Below are 6156 nucleotides of genomic sequence, written 5' to 3'. Positions count from 1 at the left end.
ATTCTGTTTAAACTGCACCAACTAGCGAACACATTCAGCTGACGTTGAAGAAAGTGACAGTCAGCATTCGATTGGATTCGTAGGAAGATTTTGAGGTCATCTGCATGTGATAACCGAGGAGCTTCGATGACCAGATGCACGTCGTTAAAGTACAGTAGAAAAATCAAACGTCACAGGTGACTTACCCGAGGTATACCTGATGTGGCGAAGACGCTAACTAATCAAAAATCTCCTCTGGCAACCATTCTTCACTGCATAGAGCATAAATATTTACGTAGGTCTTTTGACGTAGAACTACGTCTTTGTCGACTATACTGAGGTGCAAATCAAAACATATGTGTGGTGAAATAGTGTTAGGGTTTGAACGCTTGTAACTTTGTCATTTATAGATGAAAATAAAATCCAAATACGCCAATCGATAGGATATTACATTAAGAATCTGCTAAAATAAATATTTTTTCAATCTTCCACAAAAAAAAACATTTGAAAAATGTACAAATGATAATTTTATCTCTGTTTTCATGAAATAAACGATTTTCCCTAACCCAGTCGTCATAATCGAGTACCATTTGGTTGTACATCGTTCTGCTTGAACCTGAAAAGATATAAAACAGCACTGCTGTCATGCCTCTGCTCATTACCGCTTCGGACGGCGTGGCACTTGATCCTGTAATAAGCAGGACCAAGTCAGCGGCGAAAGGTGGACGGCTTGATCACTTTTCACAATTAGGAATGAGCCTTGGGTCCCGTTTCACTAAACCGAAGCGCGGAAAAGTTATATGTGCCAAACCAGTTCATGAGTTGATGGGTCGATAGGTAGGGTCCAGGTGAGGGAGCTGTTTCCCTGGCGTCGGTAGCATTGGTGCTCAGCACGGAAAACAACCCAAGGAAAAAAAGTGAACCACAACCGAATCATTGAAATACTTGAAATTTTTTAGATAAAGTATAATAGTCAAAAATGCATGACATACATCAATTTTGCGTTGTTCTACGTCATACTGCGGTCGTGCATAGGACACAACCCTTTAATTTTTTTTAAGTTTTTTTTTTTATTTTATTCAATATAGTCCCCTTTTAGCTCGATACACTTATTACAGCGGTTTTACAACTTCATGATCCCGTCCGAAAAGTAATTTTCCGGAAGGTCTGCAAAATGCTTCTCCCCGTGATTTCCTCACGTGAGCTGAATGTTTTATTGATGCCGTAAGTCATTTTTTATTGGAGCTGTAAGTCATTGATTTTAGCCGTGGTTGCGATGCTCTTGTGCGCCGGCGCATTTTCTTGCAAAAACAATTTTTTTTTTTCGCTAAATGTGAGGCCGTTTTGCAGCGATTTTGGCCTTCAATCGCTCCAGTAATGCACGTAATATCAACAATCAATGCGAAACTAACGATTTTAAATTGGCTCACTACTTGACTAGCCTATTGGTCCCAAGCAAATCCATTAACGTACCCCATTCTAGTCGAAATTCTAGTACTACACTATGTTTGTTTTGATTCGCTATGAAAGTATGACAGATAACATGAGGGGTTCGTGCATTCTCCTATGTTTCGAGGGGTGCATCGATTAGCTTGGGACCGAAGAGAGTACCAGAGCTGAGCCAAAAACTTGATCACTTTTCATCGGGACCTACTAGCATAGAGGTAACTCTAAGACCACTGGGTCCCGAAGAAAATCATTATTATTTTTGGCTCACTCAGTACCAGAACAACGGTCCCAAGCAGTCCCAAGCTATTTCACTCACCCCTGCATGTTCTGCATGAATCCACACACCCCTGATGTTATCTGTCAAACTTTCATAGCGAATCAAAACAAACATAGTGTAGTAATAGAATTTCAACTAGAATAGGGTACGTTAATCGTTTGCTTGGGACCAATAGGCTACTAAAGTGGTGAGCCAATTTAAAATCGTTAGTTTCGTATTGATTGTTGCTACTAGTCTTACTCACATTTGATGTTTTTTCCTTTTTAGAGGTAGTCCACGAAGAGTATGCCATGACAATCCCAGAAAACCGACGCCATGACCTTTCCGACCCATCGAGCCTCCCTCGGCCGCTTCGGAGCAGACTGAAGCCGGCACCCATTGCCGGGCACTCATTCTGTTCTCTGGGGTGTAATAGTGGATCCAGCTTTCATCTACAGTTACCAATCGACGCCAAAAGTCCGCCCGATTCCGCATCAGCAAGTCCAAACACTCTTTCGAAGTGCTCTCACGTTCGTGCTTTTGGTCAGGAGTGAGCTTGCGCGGCACCCAGCGGCAGGATAACTTACAAAATATGCCGTGTGCGCTCAGTACTAACAACCGATGGAAACTAACTATTTAAAATTGGCTCACTACTTGACTAGTCTATTGGTCCCAAGCAAATCGATTAACGTACCCCATTCTAGTCGAAATTCTAGTACTACACTATGTTTGTTTTGATTCGCTATGAAAGTATGACAGATAAAATGAGGGGTTCGTGGATTTTCCTATGTTTAAAGGGGTGCATCGAGCTGAGCTGAGCTGCATAGAGCTGAGTCAAAAAGTTAAACATGTTTCTTCGGGACCTTCTGGTCTTAGAGTTACCTCTATGGTACTAATCTTTGCGGTATCTGCTAGCTCGCGCACCTTCATTTTCCGGTCAGCCAACACCATTTCATGTACTTTTTTGACATTGTCCTCTGTAACCGCATCGGAGGGCCTGCCGCTGCGGACTTGATCGGTAATGGAGTTGCGGCCACAACGAAACTCTTGAAACCAATATTTGACGGTGTTATCTGACGGAGCATTAGCCCCGTAATATTTATCCAACTTTTCTTTTGTTTCCTTCGCCGTTTTGCCTCTCAAAAAATAATGTTTTATGAAAGAACGAAAATCGTTTTTATTCATACTCAACATGATGCCAATTACGTCAACAACCAGCTGTCAAAACAAAACTAAAGACAGTATCGCACTGAAATTTGGCATTTCTGCCTAAATATGAACGGACTACAAGGCACCATAACCTTTTTTGCAGTTGCAGCGCATTCTATGGGCTACAAAATGGTGAGTTGACAACCTGGAAGGAGCGGAATACCTAGCCCTGGTCCTCACAAGTTCCTACTTCACGCCTCCTCGAGTCATATGATAACAAAAGACTACCAGCTGAAACATGGACACAGCTGGTTGGCGTAGCCTGGGCAATGTTGCCAGTCCGGCAATAGCAAAGTGAAGAGGTGCGACGCGAACACTGGCGCGGTAACCATAGTACGGTGATAGAGGAAATGCTTCACCAAACCTGAGCGTCTGCTCACCATGGAGGTGCGGCTCAAAACGGCGTCTGTTCTCCATGTTAGGAGCGGCTGATCACCGTCCTAGTGCCAGCGTGGGACTCTAAACAGAGCTGTGCACGATGGTCCCCCGGCGAGACAGGGGGTTGGGGCAGGCCCAACAAGCCGCCCTGGAAAAAAAACAAAGTTGCAAATACCGAAGAAAGAAATACGGATCGGAACAATCGGCACAGACCTACGCGACGAAATAAGGACTACGATTGGAAACTCGGAACATGGAACTGCAAATCGCTCGGCTTCCCGGGTTGCGATAGGTTAATCTATGACGAACTTCAACCACGCAACTTCGAAGTCGTAGCACTGCAGGAACTTTGCTGGACGGGACAAAAGGTATGGAAAAGCGGGCATCGAGCGGCTACTTTCTACCAGAGCTGTGGCACCACCAAAGAGCTGGGAACCGGCTTTGTAGTGCTGGGTAAGATGCGCCAACGCGTGATTGGTTGGCAGCCGATCAACGCGAGGATGTGCAAGTTGAGGATTAAGGGCCGTTTCTCCAACTACAGCATCATCAACGTGCATTGCCCACACGAAGGGAGACCCGACGACGAGAAAGAAGCGTTCTATGCGCAGCTGGAGCAGGTGTACGACGGCTGTTCGCAACGGGACGTCAAAATCGTCATCGGCGACATGAACGCTCAGGTAGGACGGGAGGCAATGTATAGACCGGCAATCGGGCCAAACAGCCTGCATGCCGTATCGAACGACAACGGCCAACGATGCGTGAACTTTGCAGCCTCCCGGGGTATGGTAGTTCGAAGTACCTTTTTCCCCCGCAAGGATATCCACAAAGCCACCTGGAGATGACCTGACCAACACACAGAAAACCAAATCGATCACGTTCTAATCGACGGGAAATTCTTCTCCGACATTATCAACGTCCGCACGTACCGCAGTGCGAACATAGATTCGGACCACTACCTAGTTGCAGTATGCATGCGCTCAAAACTCTCGACGGTGCATAACACACGTCGAAGTCGAACGCCACGACCCAACATTGAGCAACTACGGGACACCGGAGTTGCCCAGGACTACGCGCAGCAGCTGGAAGTTGCACTACCCACGGAAGAGCAGCTTGGCGCAGCTCCTCTTGAAGATGGCTGGAGGGGCATCCGTTCAGCCATAGGTAGTACTGCTGTAGCGGCACTAGGTACTGCAATCCCGGACCGAAGAAATGACTGGTTTGACGGCGAATGCAAACTGTTAGTAGAGGAGAAGAATGCAGCACGGGCGAGAATGCTGCAACACCGCACGAGATTGAATGTGGAGCGATACAGACAAGCGCGGAACAGACAAAACTCGGTTTTCCGAAGAAAGAAGCGTCAGCAGGAAGATCGAGATCGCGAGGCGATGGAAAATCTGTACCGCGTAAACGACACACGGAAGTTCTACGAGAAGCTAAATAGCTCGCGCAAAGGCTACGTGCCGCAAGTCGATATGTGCAAGGACTTGGACAGTAACCTTCTCACGAACGAGTGTGAGGTGATTGAGAGGTGGAAGCAGTACTATGACGAGCACCTCAACGGTAAAGCAGCAGAAAACGAAGGTGGCACGGCAACAGACCTTGGAGCACGCGCAGAAGACGACAGGCTACCGGCCCCTGATCTTCAAGAAGTTGAGGAGGAGATCGGTCGGCTGAAGAACAACAAAGCAACTGGTGTAGTTTAACTACCAAGTGAGCGGTGGTGAACGGTGGTGAAGCACTGGCTAGAGCGCTGCACTGGGTAATTGCCAAGATTTAGGAGGAGGAGATATTACCGGAGGAGTGGATGGAAGGTGTCATATGCCCAATCTACAAAAAGGGCGACAAGTTGGATTGCTGCAACTACCGCGCGATCACACTGCTGAGCGCCGCCTACAAGGTACTCTCCCAAATTCTATGCCGCCGTCTGTCACCATATGCAAGAGAGTTCGTGGGGCAATACCAGGCGGGATTCATGGGTGCCCGCGCTACCACGGACCAAATTTTCGCGATTCGGCAGGTTCTGCAGAAATGCCGCGAATACAACGTGCCCACACATCATTTGTTCATCGATTTCAAATCCGCATACGACACAATCGATCGAGATCAGCTATGGCAGTTTATGCACGAGTACGGATTTCCGGATAAACTGACGCGATTGGTCAAGGCGACGATGGATCGAGTGACGTGCGTTGTTCGAGTATCGGGGACACTCTCGAGTCCCTTTGAATCTCGAAGGGGGTTACGGCAGGGTGATGGACTTTCGTGTCTGCTGTTCAACATCGCGTTAGAAGGTGTGATCAGAAGAGCTGGGATAGACACGAGTGGCACGATATTCAGGAAGTCCATCCAGCTCCTTGGTTTCGCCGATGACATTGACATTATGGCACGGAACTTTGAGATGATGGCGGAAACGTGCATCAGACTGAAGGCTGAAGCTAGACGGATTGGATTTGCCATCAACGCATCAAAGACAAAATATATGAAAGCAAGAGGTTCTAGGGAAGACAATGTTAGCCTCCCACCCCGAGTTCAGATTGACGGTGACGAAATCGAGGTGGTCGATGAGTTCGTGTATTTGGGCTCACTGGTGACCGCCGAAAATGATACCAGCAGAGAAATTCAAAGACGCATTATGGCAGGGAATCGTGCCTACTTTGGACTCCGGAGGACGCTCCGGTCGAATAAAATTCGCCGCCGCACGAAGTTGACTATCTACAAGACGCTGATTAGACCGGTGGTCCTTTACGGCCACGAGACCTGGACTATGCTCGTGGAGGACCAACGCGCCCTTGGTGTTTTCGAACGGAAGGTGTTGCGTACCATCTACGGTGGAGTGCAGATGGATGACGGAACGTGGAGAAGGCGAATGAACCACGAATTGCACC

The sequence above is a fragment of the Ochlerotatus camptorhynchus genome, unplaced genomic scaffold (genome assembly GCF_037179485.1).
Source record: "Ochlerotatus camptorhynchus isolate MF236.1 unplaced genomic scaffold, CSIRO-AGI_Acam_v1.1 ptg000434l, whole genome shotgun sequence".
NCBI lineage: Eukaryota > Metazoa > Arthropoda > Insecta > Diptera > Culicidae > Ochlerotatus > Ochlerotatus camptorhynchus.
Note: the sequence above shows the minus strand (reverse complement) of the source record.